This window comes from Lithobates pipiens, unplaced genomic scaffold (genome assembly GCF_037356315.1).
Source record: "Lithobates pipiens isolate NorthernLeopardFrog02 unplaced genomic scaffold, aLitPip1_a1.2 Scaffold_13, whole genome shotgun sequence".
NCBI classification, from domain to species: Eukaryota; Metazoa; Chordata; class Amphibia; order Anura; family Ranidae; genus Lithobates; species Lithobates pipiens.
In genome coordinates this window covers 484,999,637-485,021,884 of record NW_027507718.1, presented here as the reverse complement: position 1 = coordinate 485,021,884, position 22,248 = coordinate 484,999,637, and positions in this window count along the sequence as shown.

The window sequence follows — 22,248 nt, the reverse complement described above, 5'->3', positions numbered from 1 at the left end:
TTAATGCATTCTATGCATTAAGATAAAAAGCCTTCTGTGTGCAGCAGTCCCCCCCACCCCCTCTAATACCTACCTGAGGTCCCTCTCTGTCTAACGATATTCGCGAGTGTCTCAGCTGTCTGAGATTCTCCCTCCTGATTGTCAGAGACACAGCAGCAGTGCCATTGGCTGCTGCTGTCAATCAAAGTCAGCTAGCCAATCAGGAGAGAGAGGGGACAGGGCCTAGTCTGGGTTTCCATGTCTGAATGGACACAGAGAGCTGCGACTTGGCTCGGGTGCCCCCATAGCAAGATGCTTGTTGTGGGGGGCACTGAACAGGAGGGAGGGGCCAGTATCACAGAAGAGGGACCCGAGAAGAGGAGGATCTGTGCACATCTACTGCAACAGAGCAGGTAAGTATAACATGTGTGTTATTTTTAAAGGAAAAAGATAAGCTGCTGCAACTTCAAATGCTTATGGAGCGCTACTCCCGTAGGAGCCGCAGGGATACTGTCCAGATCCTCCCCACAAGCTTTGCCCCGCAGCCAGGCATACAGGCTTATCCATACATTTCTGTACAAGTTGAGGACTAAGTATTTTTTCTGGACAAGCTATATTACAGTCCGTGCTTGTAGCAAACAGTAGACGTAGAGTAGAAGTAGTAGTGGTTACTGGAAACTCCTTTCTTACAGCCACAAGAGCAGAGCCCATTTAAACAGAGGATAAGATGGACAAAGCTTTTCAGGACACCAGCCGGAGCCCCCTTTTCTAGACCCACAGCTGACTTTCTAGCAGCAGAGGGGTGGCAACAGCACAAAGGTCCCCAAGATCTCTCAGAAACATCTGTACTAACACAAGGCCCAAGGACAGCTGGTTGCCTTTTTCCAACTTACAAGCGACACCTTACTCTGGTGATACCAGACTCGATCTTCGGTGGACAGCCCCCCACAGTCATCTCTCTTTCTAGCTCCAGGGTCTCAGCATCCAGGCCTTCAGGTCACTCACCTCAGGCCTCATGACAACAGACATAACAGCATTGTCTGGAAGGGCAGTGTGCCCTCTAGATTGGACTAATCCTCTCCAGGAAAAGACCCAGAGCTCAGTGTGCTCACAGAATGTATACAGTTTCCTAGTATGATTTCAGAGCCTGTCTCTCTTGGATTGGCCAGGGCTGTATCAATATTTATGCTGCCATCTGCAAGCTACACACCTATCATCCAGAAACTTCTCAAGCTCTCTGGATGCAGAGGGAGCTATCGGGCTGGCAGCAGCTCAAAATACTGAGCAGACCTGCCTAACAGTGAGCAACTAAATTTACCTTACCAAACCAATTAAAGTCTCAATTACTACAGTAAGGCCGCATACACACGGGCGGATTGTCTGCCCAACTTAGTCCGCTGAACCGTGTTTCAGCGGACAATCCGCTCGTGTGTGGGCTTCAGCGGACTTTTTCAGCGGACAGTCTGACGGACTTTGTCTTTAGGAATTTCCGTAATTTTGTCCGTCCAAACTTGGTTTTGTCCGTCCAAACTTGGTTTCAGCGGACAGTCCGCTCGTGTGTAGGCAAGTTGGACGGACTAAGTATGGCGCATGCTCAGAAAGGATTTACACGGCCGAAGGTTGCATTGCAGTGTATTGGACGTCGTTTTTCTAGTCCCGTCGTACGTGCTGTACACGTCATCGTGCAAGTTTTCAGCGGACTGTCTGTTCATCGTGTGTGGTCAAGTCCGTTCATTCAAAATTTGGACGGACTGTCTGTCGGATTGTCTGACGAACTTAGTTGGGCAGACAATCCGCCCGTGTGTACGCGGCCTAAGGCAACTAAATATACCTATCCAGAACATAGCTTTACAAAATACAGTGGGCCGCACCAAATCTTTCTATCTAATCCTGGCACCTACCTAGGAAGGGACTACACTTATAAATTGTGGAGCTGCAAGTTTGCAGGGAATTTTGAGTTATCAGTTTTAAAGAGAGGGCTTGCTACAAGCGTGGGAAAAAAGGTAAGGCTGGAGTACAGTTTTAAGTCAGGAGTACTTTAATTTACCACCTTATTAGGACCCACCCTTATAAGAAAATATAGTGCATGCTTATTATGTCAGTTACAGTATACCACAGGGGTCAGAGAAGTGCACACTAGGATTATTTTACAGCTCATTCTCATTGAATCCTATTCAGGTTAGTGTGTGAAGCGGGAAGCCTGCACACAGGACAATGCTTGATATACCCCAGTAGGGGGTCTTGGGGAAGGTAAGTATGAGCACTGGAAGGAATGGGCTGCCAAGAAAATCTGATCAGGTAATGTACCGGTGTGGGCGGGGCTTACGTGTGGCTATGGCGCATAGGGAGCAGGCAACACAAGTCTTCCTTAAAACTTTCTTACTGTGCAACAGATGAAAATAATGTTTCACTTCTTTCCATTAACAACTTTATCAACTAAGAACTTATCCACATCAAACATAGGGCAATTCTGTAGTGCAGTAGGCATATAGTGATGACATTTCATAGGTTGCCAGAGACTTGAGAAGAAAGCTCCATTGGCCCACAAGTACAAAAGCTTGTACTTGTGGGACAAGAAGTTCCTTCTTCCTATCACCAGTTACAAACAGAAGGTGCCTGGTAAACGGCAGTTGTCTGGTTGTGTGGTCCTCTGGATGGAAGACAGCAAGGGGGAGTCCGCTGATATTCTGAGATGCACATTAGGGAGTTGTAAATTAATGTGCCTTTTAAGTTTCCATGTTATTATAGGTGGACATGTTTAGCTACCCATTCACTGTGAGGTTGCATTCACCTAAGGTTGCAAGATGGTGAAGAGTCCCCCATCAGTAAAGGGTAGAGTTAGCTCAACCTCTGGTGTCCCACAATCTACAGTAGGACCTGCTTGGCCCGGTGTTGGTGGCCCTCTATTCTCTTCAGTCAATATCAGTCAGAAAGACCGAGATTTGTTGTTTACACCCAGGGTAAAGTCATAACACAAGCTCCAGGATTTAGCAGCTTTCACACGTCATTGCGTCAGCGCTGCTCAATCCTGGAAGAATGCTCACCCCTGCAGAAAGAAGAGGAAACTGTCGTGATGTCACTGAACAGGCTAAAGAAAGAGAAATTACTCCCAAAGAAGTGTGGGACTTTAAAGGCGACTAAAAGACAAATAATAGGAGTTACATAAAAGCGTAAAGTTTATTACATGCTTAAAAATGTATAACTACAATAATGGTTAAAAAGTAGTATTTAAAAAGTAACGGTTGGGTATGTAATGTACAGATACATGCAACATGTGAACATATCTCCTCTTCAACTGACGTGTTTCAGGAAGAGTTCCATCCTTTCATCAGGGGTAATTTAGAAGAGAGATGACAAAATCGTTTCATTAACATTAAGCAATTTCTAGTGCAGCTGTTTACAGTAAAAAAACTGAGTTCATTCTTGCTAACAGGTGGAGATCGTCCACATACCCCCCAGGAGTGGGGTCCCCGGGCGACTCACGCTGAGATCCCCCAACAAACCGTCAATCACATCAGAAGAATAAATATGGGGAATCTGTATGTGCCACTATGAAGACTAACAGAGGAGGCATCTCCATCCAGTAGAGGCAATGGTGCGCAATCTATAGTAGGACCTGCTTGGCCCAGTGTTAGTGGCCCTCTACAGTATAAAAATAGAGTTAATTCCTGCTAACAGGTGGAGATTGTCTGCATACCCCCATGAGTGGGGCCCCTGGTAACTCACGCTGTGATCCCCCAACAAACATTCAATCACATCAGAAGAATAAATATGGGGAATATCTATGTGCCACTATGAAGCCTCACAGAGGAGGCAACTCCATTCAGTATGTAACTCCTATTATTTATAAATACAAAAAACAACCTGCGCTTAGTGAAATGGTGTTCCAAAATATATGAATTGGACAGCTGCACTAAATACTAATAGATCCAAAAAAAACATATAAAGCTGTGTTGCGCTGTCACTGATATAGTGATAATGGATCAACTCAGTAAACCTAATTAAAGTGCGAAGTGATTATTTACAATTCATAATATATTTCATAATTAATATATTATATAATTTGCAAATATGCAAAATTAAAGTGCAAAGAAATGAAGATGTATGAAAAAACTGTATGAAAAAAAGTCATAAAAAAGTCCATCTAGTGATAGTCCAAACTGTGCCGAAATGATTCCTTATATCCTCCAGAGGTAATCCTCCAGTGCTCCCCTTTCAGGTCAATAAATACAGTGGTGTGAAAAAGTGTTTGCCCCCTTCCTCATTTCCTGTTCCTTTGCATGTTTGACACACTTAAGTGTTTCGGAACATCAAACCAATTTAAACAATAGTCAAGGACAACACAAGTAAACACAAAATGTAATTTGTAAATGAAGGTGTTTATTATTAAAGGTGAAAAAAAATCCAAACCATCATGGCCCTGTGTGAAAAAGTGATTGCCCCCCTTGTTAAAACATACTATAACTGTGGTTGTCCACACCTAAGTTCAATTTCTCTAGCCACACCCAGGCCTGATTATTGCCACACCTGTTCACAATCAAGGCATCACTTAAATAGGAGCTGCTTGACACAGTAAGGTCCACCAGAAGATCCTTAAAAGCTACACATCATGCCGAGACCCAAAGAAATTCAGGAAAAATTGAGAAAGAAAGTAATTGAGATCTATCAGTCTGGAAAGGGTTATAAAGCCATTTCCAAAGCTTTGGGAATCCTGCGAACCACAGTGAGAGCCATTATCCACAAATGGCGAAGACATGGAACAGTGGTGAACCTTCCCAGGAGTGGCCGGCCGCCCAAAATTACCCCAAGAGCGCAGCGACGACTCATCCAAGAGGTCACAAAAGACCCCACAACAACGTCCAAGGAACTGCAGGCCTCACTTGCCTCAGTTAAGGTCAGCGTTCATGCCTCCACCATCAGGGAAAGACTGGGCAAAAATGGCCTGCATGGCAGAGTTCCAAGGAGAAAACCACTGCTGAGCAAAAAGAACATCAAAGCTCGTCTCAATTTCTCCACAACACATCTTGATGATCCCCAAGACTTTTGGGACAACATTCTGTGGACCGATGAGACAAAAGTGGAACTCTTTGGAAGGTGTGTGTCCAAGTATATCTGGCGTAGAAGGAACACTGCATTTCATAAAAAGAACATTATACCAACAGTAAAATATGGTGGTGGTAGTGTGATGGTCTGGGGCTGTTTTGCTGCTTCAGGACCTGGAAGACTTGCCGTGATAAAAGGAACTATGAATTCTGCTGTCTACCAAGAGATCCTGAAGGAGAATGTCCGACCATCTGTTCGTGTACTCAAGCTGAAACCAACTTGGGTTCTGCAGCAGGACAATGATCCTAAACACACCAGCAAGTCCACCACCGAATGGCTGAAGAAAAACAAAATGAAGACTTTGGAGTGGCCTAGCCAAAGTCCTGACCTGAATCCTATTGAGATGTTGTGGTATGACCTTAAAAAGGCCGTTCATGCTCGAAAACCCTCTAATGTAACTGAATTAGGACAATTCTGCAAAGATGAGTGGGCCAAAATTCCTCCAGGACGCTGTAAAAGCCTCATTGCACGTTATCGCAAACGCTTGGTTGCAGTTGTTGCTGCTAAGGGTGGCCCAACCAGTTATTAGGTTTAGGGGGCAATCACTTTTTCACACAGGGCCATGATGGTTTGGATTTTTTTTCACCTTTAATAATAAACACCTTAATTTACAAATTGCATTTTGTGTTTACTTGTGTTGTCCTTGACTATTGTTTAAATTGGTTTGATGTTCCGAAACACTTAAGTGTGACAAACATGCAAAGGAACAGGAAATGAGGAAGGGGGCAAACACTTTTTCACACCACTGTATAGCCTCTTACGGAAACATTGGACCTAATACAGGTCGATAGTTGCCTTAGAGAGCTTCGCAACTCACTCTAGGTTTAGGCTACTCCAGCTTTATTCAACCTCCCTTTTGATGGAATTAATGGGAAGCACCACACAGACTTCTCAGCAATGTAAAGACCAGATAAACGGCATGGTAACAAGAAGAGGAAAGACTCATTGCGTAACAGCCAATAAAATGCACGTGTTTTCTATTTAAATCCTACTTTCAGCAGTGAGGATAAAACAAGCATGGGAGAAAAATAATCTGTCCTATGCCCTTGTGTTGCCATCACCACTATTTCCTATGTCTTGCCTGAGGTACATTTTGTCCTGTCAAACGTTTTCTATGAGACAAGGGAGCTTGAGAGTAGGAGGTCTTGAGAGGACCGAGAGAAGGCGTTTGGCTTTATCCATAATCCCGAGGTCCATTCCTCGTACATGGCGGCCATATTCTCAGAGCCCAGCCCCAGTCTAATGGCCAGAACCATACAACCTAAGACATAAAGCAATTAATATAAATTTCATATCCCATCATGGATCCTATCTACTTTCTTTTCATGCCAATAACCTTTCAAATAAAATATTGTAAAAACTAAAGCCGCGTACACACGGGGCGGACTGTCTGGCCAACTTAGTCCGTCAGACAATCCGACGGACAGTCCGTCATACTTTAGAATGAACGGACTTGACCACACACACCACTTTTTGAGCGGACTAATACGGCGTACTAAGTCCGCCATACTATCCGCCCTACTTTTGAAATGAACGGACTCGCCCACACACGCGGAGGAAAGTCCGCTCATTTCGAGCGCGTCTCCAGGTAGGCGGGGCCCGCGAAGGAGACGTCGCTGGCCCCGCCGCCTGGTATGGACTTAAAGGGGAACCCCAACGCCGAAAAAAATCGGCGTGGGGGTCCCCCCCAAGTCAACAACAGACCCTTGTCCGAGCACGCTACCCGGCCGGCCAGGAAAGGGGGGCGAGCGAGCGCCCCCCCTCCTGAGCCGTACCAGGCCGCGTGCCCTCAACATGGGGGGGTGCCTTGGGGAAGGGGGGGCCGCGCGGCCCCCCCACCCCAAAGCACCTTTTCCCCATGTTGATGAGGACAAGGGCCTCTTCCCGACAACCCTGGCCGTTGGTTGTCGGGGTCTGCGGGCGGGGGGCTTATCGGAATCCGGGAGCCCCCTTTAATAAGGGGGCCCCCGGATACCGGCCCCCAACCCTATGTGAATGAGTATGGGGTACAATGTACCCCTACCCATTCACCTGTAAAATAAAAGTACAAAAAAAAACACAACACACGAGATAAAATACTTTATTGCACAGCTCCGGGGGTCTTCCGTCTTCGGGGGTCTTCTCGCCGGACTCCTCCGCTATCTTCTTGTAGCTCTTTTGCTAGCGGAGGAGTCCGGCTTTCTTCCTCGCCGTCGGCCTATTCTCCCGACTTCGGTGGTCTTGTCCCCCTCTTCGGTTCTTCTGCCGGGCCACCGCGCCTTCTTATAGCTCTTTTACAGGCGGTGGCCCGGTCTTCTGTCGCCGCCGCCGCCTTCCGTTCTTCTTCTTTTTCTTCTTCTCCAGGAGATGTTGCCTCGACGATCTCTCCGGCCGGAATGCCAGGGACGCACTGCGCGGCCACTTATATAGGGACAAGGGGCGGTGTCACATGGCTTTATGTCACATGGGTTGGTCACATGGGTTGATGTCACATGGGGACTATGACATCGTAAGGGGGCGGGGTCACCATGTGACACCAACCCATGTGACATAAAGTCATGTGACACCGCCCCTTGTCCCTATATATGTGGCCGCACAGTGCGTCCCTGGCATTCCGGCTGGAGAGATCGTCGAGGCAACATCTCCTGGAGAAGAAGAAGAAGAAGAAGAAGAACGGAAGGCGGCGGCCTGCTGTAAGTAGGATTTTAAATAAACACTTATTCGTTATTGAATGTAGCACAATGAGTCTTTCCTCTTCTTGGTGCCATGCCATTTATCTGGTATTTATATTGCTGAGGAGAAGTCTGTGTGGTGCTTACCTTTAATTCCATCAAAAGGGTGATTGAATAACGCTGGAGTAGCCTAAACCTAGAGTGAGGGGCAAAGCATACTAAGGCGACTTTCGACATGTAATAGGTCTAATCTTCCAGTAAGAGGCTATATTTATTGACCAGAAAGGGGAGCACTGGGTGATTACAACTGGAGGATATATGGAATCATTTTGGCACGGTTTAGACTATCACTATATGGACTTTTTTAGGATTTTTTTCATACAGTTTTTTTGCACTTTCATTTTGCATGTTTGCACATTATATAATATATTTGGCTGTTATTTGCCATTAGAGTCCCACACGTTTTGGGGGGCAATTTCTTTTTCTATCCAATAGGGGGATATTGGCAACAACCTAATGGTTTTCTCTGGTGGATCCTCTGGACAGGCTAAAGTATGGTGGTCCTACACACACTCCAATACTGTCTCTGGCTACCTCCTCAGCGCTTTCCTGAACGAATGCCTACCCCTGCCAGAAGAAGAAGAAGAGAAAGGTGCCCTAATGTAACCAGACCAACCAAAAGACTATAGGAAATAGGCATGTGTAGGGTTTTTTCTTTTTTTAGTTAAAAAGACTAGGGAGTACATCAGGGTTAAGGCTGGAGTTCCACTTGAATTTTCTCATACAGTGTAGAAAGAAAAATTGCACAAAGCTGACTGCAAGAATCAGATTTCTGATCTAAATTTACCGCTTGTATCAGAGCAGATAGCAATCGCTGTGGAAGCTGTTGTTCATATTGTGCAAGCCAAATTATCCATGTGTTCCAAAGCAGCTGGGTTACTGCTAAGTTGGGTCATTCTTCACCAGGATTTAGGAATGCGGGTAGATATGTATAAATACGGCAGTTCATCAGGTCATATGAATTCCTCTCTCTTATTTACGGTGGAGAGATGATAGAAGGCTCATAACATCCTAGGCAGAAGCCCAGGGACACCTTACAAGGCAGTAGCACAGCTGAATCATTACCAGGATGGAGAGGATGGTGGGATGATGACAGCTGGATCCTGTGTATAGAGCTGGCTGCTCACTCCGGGGCCAGGAAGGTTCAAGTTCAATGACCATGGACTTTGTAAAGTGAGTAAAGCACTCAATATCCATAAGGGTAATGAAGACTTGGCTTATACAGGTGACTCTGTAAAATCGGAATTGGAAAACTTTATTCCTGTCCGGGGCTAGCTGCAAATTCTTCTGGGCATCTTGTTGCAGATATCTGGTAGGGTCTGTCTTTGACTTTTAGCTTAGTTACAAATAACATATAAAAGGACAGCCTCTGATGACAGGTACAGATGTGCCAATAGCTGTGCCCATCTCACTGCCAGTCCGTGTGTTTACAACACTGCTGGAAACAGTGGGTCTCATGAATTATAGTTGTGTGAAAAAGTAAGTACGCCTCATGGGAATTGCTGACTTTGTCAACATATTTGAACAGGTAAACATTAGAGCTTTATTCAAATAGTTTGGTAATTCAGTTGTTTGTGAAAAACTCAAGGGAAATAAGCTGAGGATGTCACACATTTCTTTGTGGTGGTCCCTGGAGAACATTAAGGCTCCATTCAAACTTGTACGACTCCTAAGTTGCAACAACTTTGACATAACTTTGGATGGGTGCGACTTGGATACGACTTTGACTTTGACCAGTGATAATGGACAACTGTTGCATTGTATAACATTCAGGTATGACTTTCATGCAAATTTTGAGGGTTAACATTGAAGTCTACGGCCTCAAGTTACATGAAAGTCGGACCAAAGTAGTGCATGAACTACTTTTGAAGTCGCTGCAACATTAAGTCGCACGTATATGAATGGGTATAATATATACACTATATTGTACCTTACATATTCCTACACTATATTGTACTTTACATACTATATATAGTGCAGGAATATGTCATGGACAATACAGTAAAACATTGGTTTGAGAGTAACTTGAGAGCATTTTGAGCACACAAGCAAAATGTTTTAATAAATTTTGACTTGATAAACAAGTGATGTCTTGATATAGGAGTAGTGTCACGTCACAACTGTGTATAAAAGAGAAGAGAGACACCTCGAAGTGTAGCAATATGGTTAAATTTAATGAAGGTACAACATTTAGCAACTCACATGGTTAATGATTAAAACAGGCACATCTAAGTATGCAGGCTAGCGATGACCCAACGGTTCGCCCGGCGGTCGTTTCGCGGCGAATTTCGGCTGTTCGCGGTCCGCGCCGTTCGGCAGACTATTGGCGCCGTTCGCCAGGCGGACTTCCGTGTTTACTGTGTAAAAGAACTTTGACCTATGATGACACATCCATCATGGGGTACAGGACAGCCAATTGAGACATTACAGCACATGGACACTTGGACATTCCCCCTAACTTATAAATAGACCCGATCCGGCGGCCATTTTACATTGTTTCTTCTGTCACTATAGGGAGAGGTTGCTGTGTGGAGCAGGGAGAGATTGCAGTGACCCAAATCGCTAGCTATTTGGTACACAAAAGTTCTTTTCAGGACTGGTAAAGGTGTTAGGTGTATATAGGTTTGCTGTGCTACTGATTGTTGCAGCAGCCTGAGTGTCTTTTGTCAGTTTAGAGAAAGGGACAGGACGGTGTGTCTGCTGTAGGGACAGTCAGTTTAGTCATCATCATTAGCTGTTACTATCAGGTCCACAAAAGTGCTACTCCAGTTATTGTTCCAGTAGCCTCTGTTTTGTCAGTTTATGGGACAGGCAGGAAGCAGTGTGTGAGGCAGTGAGGGTCAGTTTAATCAGTAGCTGTTACTATATTAGGTCCACAAAGGTTCTTTTCAGGACTGGTATGGTAATAGGCTTGTACACTTATAATATTCTTTCTTCCAAATATAGAAAGAATATTATACTTGACTGCTGCCCTTCTGCTGCAGTCTGCTAATCATTCACAACCTACTTGTTCCACAAAGGTCCTTATAAGGACTGGTAATAACCTGGTGTAGGGTGCTACAGTACATAGGGTTGAGTGAGGTACAGTCTGCCATTCTTTAAGGACTGGTATAGGTCCACAGTACATAGGGTTGAGGTGCACTACTGCTGACCGTTGCCCTATATTGCAGCAGTCCTTCATCGGTATAGGGACTGACGTACAGTCTGCTAATCACTCACACACAACCTACATGTTCCACAAAGGTCCTTATAAGGACTGGTAACTTGGTCTGTCTAGGGTGCTACAGTACATAGGGTTGAGTGAGGTACAGTCTGCCATTCTATAAGGACTGGTATAGGTCCACAGTACATAGGGTTGAGGTGCACTACTGCTGACCGTTGCCCTATACTGCAGCAGTCCTTCATCGGTATAGGGACTGACGTACAGTCTGCTAATCACTCACACACAACCTACTTGTTCCACAAAGGTCCTTATAAGGACTGGTAACTTGGTCTGTCTAGGGTGCTACAGTACATAGGGTTGAGTGAGGTACAGTCTGCCATTCTATAAGGACTGGTATAGGTCCACAGTACATAGGATTGAGGTGCACTACTGCTGACCGTTGCCCTATACTGCAGCAGTCCTTCATCGGTATAGGGACTGACGTACAGTCTGCTAATCACTCACACACAACCTACTTGTTCCACAAAGGTCCTTATAAGGACTGGTAAGGTATAGGGTACTACAGTACATAGGGTTGAGTGAGGTACAGTCTGCTATTCTATAAGGACTGGTATAGGTCCACAATACATAGGGTTGAGGTGCACTACTGCTGACCGCTGCCCTATACTGCAGCAGTCCTTTATCGGTATAGGGACTGAGAGTTTTGTCACAGTTTTTAAATTTAACACATTTAAAAAATGACAGGCAGAGGAAGAGGCAGGCCCTTCCGCAGGGGTGGTAGGGGTAGGGCAGGAGCAACAGGCTTGAGCCAAAGTGGGAAGTTGCAGAAGGTGCGTTCAATTACTTTAAAGGACACACCAGACTTGGTTGAGTGGCTCACTCAGCCTTACTCTTCTGCACCCTCCTCATCCTCTTGATCTGCACCCTCTTCTTCACTCTCTGCTATGTGCACCCCCAAAGACACTACCACCAACAACACCACCACCACCACCACCACATACCTTCCGCTTGAGTCACAGGAATTATTTTCCGATCAATATCAAGACATTTCTGATGCGCAGCCACTCTTGGTATTGGATCAGGAAGAGGAGGCAGCAACAACCGCTACTCAGCAGTCTGACGACAGTACCCAGATCAGCCCAAGGAGTAGGTTGGTCCCCGGTGTTGCTGCCTACTCCGAGATCTCTACTTATAGCGGTGGGGAAGGTGACGTCGATGATGACGTGTCTAGTGATGTCACGTGGGTGCCCACAAGAGAGGAAAAAGAGGGGAGTTCAGAGGGAGATATGGACCAGCAGATAGGGAGGAGAAGCAGGAATAACTTACATTGCACAGGAGGGACAAAGCAGACTGCAAATTTATCAGGAGCGAGTCATCGACCATGTATGGTCACATCTGGCGCTCCCAGGACACCGGCACATGGCTCCGCAGTGTGGCCTTTTTTTAACGTGTCCGCTGCTGACAATAGCGTTGCCATCTGCAATCTTTGCAGTCAACGCATTAGTCGCGGTAAGCCCAACACTCACCTAGGGACGACCGCCTTAAGAAGGCACATGAGCAGCCATCACCGAGCCCAGTGGGAGCAACGGAGCACACAAAGCCACACTCCAGGCTCTCACCGTCCAGCCTCGTCTTCTACTTCTCCTTCTCCTCTCTCCTCACAATTGTCCTCCACTCCACCTTCCATCACGCCAAGCTCACTTTTTTCTGCAAAAAGGCAGGCTTCCGTGGGCCTAATGTTCGAGCGTAAAAAAATTATGACGCCAGATAACCCTCTTGCCCAACGGTTGACGGCTGGCTTGTCAGAACTCATAGCCCGCCAACTACTGCCCTATAAACTGGTGGACTCGGAGGCCTTTTGCAAATTTGTGGCCATTGGAACACCACAATGGAAGGTCCCAGGAAGGAAGTATTTCTCAGAGAAGGGCATCCCAGAGCTATATGGCCATGTTCAGCGGCAAGTGAATGTATCTCTGGCACACAGTGTCGGTGCCAAGATACATCTGACCACAGACACGTGGTCTAGCAAACACGGGCAGGGAAGGTATATCACTTTTACTGCCCACTGGGTGAACCTTCTGATGGCCGTCAAGCATGTACCCCGTGGCACCCGTGTAGATTTGGTTTTACCGCCACGGATTGCATGCAGGCCTGACTCTTCTTCTCCTCCTCCTCCTACTCCATCCTCCTCCTCGGCTGACTCCTCCTTTTCCACTGCTAGCGTCTCTTCCGCTGCGCCGTCCAAGCTCCCCAGAATCTATTCGACATGCTAGGTGAGACGTTGCCGTGCTGCGTCTGTTGTGCCTGGAAGCCAAGAGCCACATTGGCCCGGCACTCCTTTCAGCTTTGCGTTCACAGGCAGATCAGTGGCTTACACCGCTCAATTTGACAGTTGGTAAAGTGGTGTGTGACAACGGTGCCAATCTGCTTAGCGCATTGAAACAGGGCAAAATCACGCACGTGCCATGCATGGCACACGTCTTAAACTTGGTCATGCAGCGATTCCTTGTCAAATACCCTGGGGTCCAGGACATCTTGCGGCAGGCAAGGAAAATCTAGGCCCATTTCAGAAGATCTTACACGGCCATGGCTCGCCTTGCTGACATTCAGCGGCGACACAATCTGCCGGTCAGACGTCTTATTTGTGATTGCCCGACGCGATGGAACTCAACCTTCTATATGCTTGATAGGCTGCTCCAGCAGAAACGTGCAGTTAACGTCTACCTGTATGAACTCTGCGGCAGAACCGGTTCTGGGGAGCTGGGTTTTTTTCACCGCGCCAGTGGCTGCTCAGGCGCGACACATGCAGACTTCTGCGCCCATTTGAGGAGATCATCAAACTGGTCAGTCGCAGCCATGGCGCCATCAGTGACATGGTACCTTATGCCTTCTTTATGGAGCGTGCATTGCGTCGTGTCATTGATCAAGCTGTGGAGGAGCAGGAGCGGGAAGATGAGGAAGTCGCAATGCTGGATGAATTCCCAGGGGGGGCTACTCTATCTGGGACAAGTGAACAACAGGAGTCTGAAGAGGAGTCAGAGGAGGATGGTGCCGGGGCGGATGAGGAGGAGCAAGAAGAGCATGCTTTAAACCTTTCTGGGATCCCTGTTGTGCGTGGATGGGGAGAGGAGAATGAAGAGGATGACATTATCCTGGATGATGACTTAGACCCCCGGTACAAACACAAAATGGCGGAAATGTTACCGCCTTCACAGAGGGCTGGCAGAATGGAGCACTTCCAGGCCTTGCTTCGAGAAATGCTGCATTCTGCCTTTGCGTGCACTGGCAGAGGAGCAATTCCCACTCCCAGAGAAGGAGTTGCGGGTACCAATCCAACAGCGCCTGCAAGAAGAGGCCGGTTTGAAGATGTGTTGGTGACTTCGGATATGAGGTCATTCTTTCAGCCGACAGGTGTCATCCGGATCCAGCATCAGGGAACGCCTAGACCGTCAGGTGTCCGACTACATTGGGTTAACGGCCGATGTGGACGCTCTGAGGAGTGATGAACCCCTGGACTACTGGGTGGGCAGGCTTGACCTCTGGCCAGAGCTTGCCCAATTTGCAATCGAACTGTTGGCTTGCCCCTCATCCAGTGTCCTGTCCGTAAGGACGTTCAGCGCAGCAGGGGGGATCGTGACCGATAAGCGTACTCGCCTAGCTCACGACAGTGTTAACTACCTCACATTTCTAAAAACGAATGAGGCATGGATCTCGGAGGAATTCAACACATGTGACCAGTAGACCATGTATATGTCTATAAACAATTTTTTTAATCGAGCACAGAGACCTTCTTTCTTCATTTGGCTCACTTCCTTGTCCATAAAAAGCACACCGTACTATATGCCTGTAACCTCCTCTTTGAAGAGGTTGAGCGGTGTCATATTTCTACTGGGGCTGCTTATTATGAGGGGCTCCCACCATCCCTGTGCTGTGCTGACATCCTCCTGGGGCTGTACCTCTGCTGTGCATATTATGAGGGGCTCCCACCATCCCTGTGCTGTGCTGACTTCCTCCTGGGGCTGTACCTCTGCTGTGCATATTTTGAGGTGCTCCCACCATCCCTGTGCTATGCTCATTATGAGGGGCTCCCACCATCCCTGTGCTGACTTTCTCCTGGGGCTGCTTATTATGAGGGGCTCCCACCATCCCTGTGCTATGCTGACATCCTCCTGGGGCTGCTTATTATGAGGGGCTCCCACCATCCCTGTGCTATGCTGACATCCTCCTGGGGCTGCTTATTATGAGGGGCTCCCACCATCCCTGTGCTATGCTCATTATGAGGGGCTCCCACCATCCCTGTGCTATGCTCATTATGAGGGGCTCCCACCATCCCTGTGCTATGCTGACTTCCTCCTGGGGCTGCTTACGGTGCAGGTGTCAGTGCTGTATATCACGGTGCTGATGTCAGTACTCTCTTTCATGGTGCTGCTGTCAGTGCTGTATATCACGGTGCTTGTGTTAGTGCTTTATGTCACGCTGCTGATGTCAGTGCTCTCTATCACGGTGCTGTTGTCAGATGACTCTATCACGGTGCAGGTGTCACTGCTGTATGTCACGCTGCTGATGTCAGTGCTCTCTGTCATGGTGCTGCTGTCAGTGCTGTATATCACGGTGCTGGTGTGAGTGCTTTATGTCACGCTGCTGATGTCAGTGCTCTCTATCATGGTGCTGCTGTCAGTGCTGTATATCACAGTGCTGGTGTGAGTGCTTTATGTCACGCTGCTGATGTCAGTGCTCTCTATCACGGTGCTGTTGTCAGTTCTCTCTATCACAGTGCAGGTGTCATTGCTGTATGTCACGCTGCTGATGTCAGTGCTTTCTATCACGGTGCTGGTGTCAGATGACTCTATCACGGTGCAGGTGTCATTGCTGTTTGTCACGCTGCTGATGTCAGTGCTCTCTATCACGGTACTGGTGTCAGATGACTCTATCACGGTGCAGGTGTCATTGCTGTATGTCACGCTGCTGGTGATCATCTCCTGCACCCTCTTCTTTGCCTACCCTGGTCCCTGACCTTCCCTCTCCTCCATTGCCTTCATGCTCTCCACAGTCCTGAATTGTCACAACAATTTCCCATATAAAAAAAGAATGCTTGTAGTTGTCGATCCCAGATTCACCTCATACATGTGTTATGTCATTGGCCATGTGGTGGGACTATGTTTGCACAGCAATTAATTATTTTGTGGCTGCAAATTTGACCTGTAGGTTTGCGAAGTTCGCCTCCCATTGAAGTCAATGGGGCCCGCCGCGAACGTTCCGGTTCGCAAACTATCGGCCGCGTTCGCGAAACGTCCCGTCGGAAGTTCGTCCATCACTAATGCAGGCATCCGAGGGAAACATAGACCATCCTCCTTCATTCAATGTAACCATTTTGCTAGACTTAGAGGCGCCTCTCTTCTCTTTTATATTCTGTAGTTCCTGCTGGATCCTGCTTCTAATCCCTTGTGGAGGCTTCCATTAGGACATTTTATAGTTACACAACCTATCACATTGCTAGACTCTTTTTATGTGGACTATAAACTGAAAGACCTATAAATACATGGTTGTGGAACTAATCATCTGAGTTTCCATTGTTTCTTATGGGGAAATTCACTTTGATATACAAGTGCTTTGGATTACAAGCATGTTTCCGGAACTAATTATGCTTGCAATCCAAGGTTTTACTGTATAGTGTATATAGTGCAGGAATATGCAATGGACAATATACAGCTAGACAATATGAGGGACACCTATCAGCAAAAGTATCCAGGCATAGAACACACTCCTTGCCACACCCCCTTAAAGGAGAATTGTACAAAAAAAAAAAAGAATGGTTACAACCACAAGTGATTTTTTTACCACTACTATTCCTTAATATTGGCTTTTGGAATTTACAAATGCAGCAATTAGAAATCAGATGAAAGATTTAGCTCTGGGAAACACTTTTTGATAGATAAAAAGTGCATTTTATATACAACTATATATATCAGACCAAAATGAGGGACAAATGAGGAGGAAAGAGGGACAGAGGGACATTGCTCCAAATCAGGGACGGTTGGAAATGTGTTATGGACAATATAGTGTATATAGTGCAGGATTGTGGAAAAGAAAAACCTTGGATAAAAACGTGGCCACACACAAGGACAAAACGGGGCAAAACTGTAACTATAGCAAACCATTCTAGATCTAAGCTAAATGAATAAGGCCTTCACCCTTCACCATTAAAAATTGGCAGCATTGTCAAACTGCACTCTCTATAATGGGTGGACCTCATTCAGCCTCTAGAAATCTCAATGTCTATACCTTCAATAATGATATATTAAATATCATGAATATAAGTCTCCCTGAAAAGCTCCACAGAAATATCCTTCCGAATCCACCAAGAATCAGTTCAGCAGCAATCCATCAATCCTGTACATATCACCCAGCACTGGTCATATATAGAGGTGCTCTCATGTCAATGTACATGGTCTGAGGAAAAGAAAATGAGTGCATGCTAATACTGCTCTTACTAGATTTGTCAGTAGAAAGCAGATACTTTATTCCTGTTGATATATCAATTTACTGCCAGCTAACATGACACAGCATGGAGTAATAGATCATTGGAGAAATAAATAGCTTAAAAATATAGCATATCCATAGACAGCCAGGCAGTGCTGTTTGTGACTTGACTAGAGTCCTGATGTGTTTCTTATCAATGGCATAAGATATTGTGGCTCTACTATAGCATACCTCCCAACTTGATTTTGAGGGACTGTCCCTGATTTGGAGCAATGTCCCTCTGTCCCTCACTCCTCCTTATTTGTCCCTCATTTTGGTCTGAGCTATATGGTTGTGTATAAAATGCACTTTTTATCTATCAAAAAGTGTTTTCCAGCACTAAACCTTTCATCTGATATCTAAATTGCTGCATTTGTAAATTCCATAAGCCAATATAAAGGAATAGTAGTGGTAAAAAAAAGCACTTGTGGATTTAACCAATCTTGTTTTTTTGTACAATTCTCCTTTAAGGGGGCGTTGCAAGGGGTGTGTCCTATGCCTGCATACTTTTGCTGATAGGTGTCCCTCATTCCCATCTCAAAAAGTTGGGAGGTATGCTATAGTCAAAAAATAACGTTATCTCTCCATATTTCAATCACATCGGATCCTCAGGTAATGATTCTGGACCCTCAGGTCAGCCACACCAGAGCAGGAAGTTAAAGGGCAATACAAAATAACTTGCAAACCAAGATAATGGGAGAGAAAAGCTGCCAGGGACTCTAATCTTAAATCAGAGGTACAAAGGAACCCCTTCAGTCACTATAGAGGGTGACTGACTGCACTGTTACTAAGGGAACCCCTATGAGTTCACAGCTTTCATTCAGGACTAGTTTTGCTTGATGTTACACTTAGTGCAGGGCTAACCACCCGATGTAAAGCTGATTCTCACAATCTTCACTGATCCATTTAGACTTGTACATTGTTTTCATCTGATATTGCTGATGCCCAGGGGCGGACTGACCATTCGGCCACTCGGGCACTGCCCAAGGGCCCCAGGCCACTAGGGGGCCCCATCAGGGTTGTCAGCCTCAGTAAAACCAGGGACAGTATGTAAAAATCTGTGGTTTTTTTACATCTGTCTCTGAAATGTCCCTTGCCGACATCCTTTTGGTCTAAAAATCCTGAGATTATAGCTGCCCCACCTCTCCAGTACCTTCTCAGCAAATAGAAACATGTCTGTGTATACTGTGTGTACATGTATATGTATACTGTGTGTACATGTATGTGTATACTGTGTGATTGTATACTGTGTGTGTGTATACTGTGTGGTCCCATAATCTCTAATTGCCTGGGGGCCCCATAATCTCCTATTGCCCGGGGGCCCCATGAGTTGTCAATCCGCCCTTGCTGATGCCCCTCAGGCTCACATATTTCCTGCTGCTGTCTGCTTGTCCCCCCTCCCCGGTCAATACTGTACTGTAGTTGGGAACTAGTATGGGCGTGCCTGATGTCACCTGACATAGTGACAGCTGCCTGCTGATCTGGAACAGCAACAGGTAGCGGGGAAAAGAGCAGCGGGACACAGCGGGCAGTGACAGGAATGTCTGCTCTCCCTCTCGTGTCCCTCAGTCAACACTTGGGCAGTGAGGAAAAGTCGGGCATGGGCAGCAGAAGAAGATTGCAACAAAGCACTCCCACTCTGAGAGCATGTCACCGAACCGGAGAAGAGGAGGAGGTGGGTGGAGCTAAGAACTCGGCACGGAGGGGAAGAAAGTTAAATCCTCCTCTGCTGTGAATGCTGGGGCCGCTTCAGCCTCCTTCTGTGTCTGCTAGATGCCAGGCGGCAGCGGCTAGCAACCAGTTTGGGATTTGGGCAATATAGCTGATAGGGCACATGCTCTCGATTGTGAGAGCCAATGTGTACCTGTGTCAGCTCAGTGGCATCCAGGGAAAGATGCGGGGACGCAGGCACCCGCTACCCAAAAGAACAAAAAAGGCATTTCTGTCACTGAAACCGGCCCACTGAGAAATTAGCAGACCAGGAAACTCCCGGTAGTCCCGATGGCCAGTACATGCCTGCTTACAGGTCCCCTCCTTCCCCCCGTCCCTGTGACTGGACAAGGAAAAAAGGGGGCAGCAAAGTGATAAGCTCATCGCTCTGTCACTCTGCACTCCTCTCCTATCAGTATACTTATTACACTGCATAATAATAGCTTACAGTGCCTTAAAAATGTATTCATATCCCTTTTTCAAAATTTTATCATGGTACAACCAAAAACCTAAATGTATTTTATTGGGATTTTATGGATAGACCAACACAAAGTGGCACATAATTGTGAAGTGGAAGGAAAATGATGAATGGTTTTCAAAAATGTTTACAAATAAATATCTTAAAAAGTGTGGCGTGCATTTTTATTTAGCCATCCTCAATACTTTGTAGAACCTTTCACTGCAATTACAGCTGCAAGTCTTTTTGGCTGTCTCTACTAGATTTACACATCTAGAGAGTGACATTTTTGCTTATTCTTCTTTGCAAAATAGCTCAAGATCTGTCAGATTGGATGGAGAGCGTCTGTGAAGAGCAATTTTCAAGTCTTGCCACATATTCTTAATGGCCCAAACTTTGACTGGGCCATTCTAACACATGAATATGCCAATAGCATTGTAGCTCTGGCTGTATGTTTAGGATCGTTGTCCTGCTGGAAGGTGAACCTCCACCCCAGTCTCAAGTCTTTTGCAGACTCTAAAGCCGTGTACACACGACCAGACTTATGTCCGACAGACTTTCGAAGGAGTTCTGACGGAGTTCCGGCAGAGTTCTGACGGACTTTCTGAATGAGCGGACTTGGCCACACACAATCACACCAAACTCCGACGGATTCGAACGTGATGACGTACGACTCGACTCGAATAAGGAAGTTCATAGCCAGTAGCCAATAGCTGCACTAGCGTCGGTTTTAGTCCGTCGGAATAGCATACACACGAGCAAATTTCTCGGTAGGAACTGGGTCCAGCAGAGTTCTGTCGGAAGAATTTGAAGCATGTTCCATTTCTAAAGTCTGTCAGACTTTTGCGAATCAAAAGTCCGTTGCAGCCCACACACGATCGAATGGTCTGCCGGAATCATTCTGTCAGACTTTGGATGTTGAAAAGTCCGGTCGTGTGTACGGGGCATAACAGGTTTTCTAAGATTGCTATGTATTTGGGTCCATCCAACTTCCCATCAACTCTGACCAGATTCCCTGTCCCTGCTGAAGAAAAGCATGCCCACAATATGATGCTGCCACCACCATGTTTTAATGATGGGGATGGTGTGTTCAGGGTGATGTGCAGTGTTAGATTTCCAACACACATAGCGTTTTGCTTTTAGGCAAAAAAGTTACATTTTTGATCTCACCTTCTTCTACACATGGCTTCTCATCAACTGCAAACAGAACTTCTTATGGCTTTCTTTTCAACAATGTCTTTCTTCTTGTCACTCTTCCATAAAGGTCAGATTTGTGGAGAGCATGACTAATAGTTGTCCTGTGGAAAGATTCTCCCACCTGAGCTGTGGATCTCTGCAGCTCTTCAAAAGTTACCATGGGCCTCTTGGCTGCTTCTCTGATAAACGCTCTCCTTGCCCTGCCTGCCAGTTTAGGTGGATGGCTATGTCTTGGTCTTGGTAGGTTTGCAGCTGTGCCATACTCTTTCAATTTTCAGATGATGGAGTGAACAGTGCTCCGTGAGATGTTCAAAGCTTGGGATATTTTTTTTATAACCTAACCCTGCTTTAAACTTCTCCACAACTTCATCTCTGACCTGTCTGGTGAGTTCCTTGGCCTTCATGATGCTGTTTGTTCACCAAGGTTCTCTAACAAACCTCTGAGGGCTTCACAGAACAGATGTATTTATACTGAGAATGAATTAAACACAGGTGACTTCTGAAGGCCTTTTGGTTCCACTAGATTTTGGTTAGGGGTATCCGAGTAAAGGGGGCTGAATACAAATGCACGCCACACTTTTCAGATATTTAATTGTAAATATGTAAAAACCATTTATCATTTTCCTTCCACTTTACAATTATGTGCCACTTTGTGTTGGTCTATCCCATAAAATCCCATAAAATACATTTACGGTTGGTTGTAACGTGACAAAATGTGGAAAATTTCAAGGGGTATGAATACATTTTTAAGGCACTGTAGCTTCTTTTGCTACTTTTCCCTCACCCTCTGTGAGCTCTGCTATACTTTAAACTGCAAGAGGCTCATATTAAGTTAAATTCAGGTACTTTCACTGCCTGCATCTAAAAAAAAATCTGCAGCTGAATGTTCTTGGTGCTTGTGTTTTAAATAACAGCGACTGATTCACCACCAGAGAAAGTTTAGTGAAAGTCACATTCACTGTTTTATAAATATGTTCCTTAGTCCCTAGCGGTCTTTAAAGGAGAAGTAAACCCATACATAAAACAGTTTCATTTCCAGCACATGCCGGAAATGTAACACTCCCATTGGTTGTGCTCTCAACCAAACTGTCAAACCACCCAATGGCTGGTGTCATAACTGATCACATGTGCAACAACATGGCATTTGTAGATTAAACAGAGGCAAAGATGGCAGCTTCCTTGGCTGAAAACGATAGGGGGGTTTTACTTACAATTGAAGGCTGGGCTCACCTATGTGCGTGTGCCTTTGTGTGTGCACATGGCAGTTACTAGATATGTGTGATTTGTTTTGTTGCAAATTGAAATTTGGACAAAATTTGCTTGATTCAGAGATTCAGATGTATCATAGTAGTAACAAATTTCAACAAATCCGAAAAAAATATATAACAAAAACAACAAATTAATTTGTA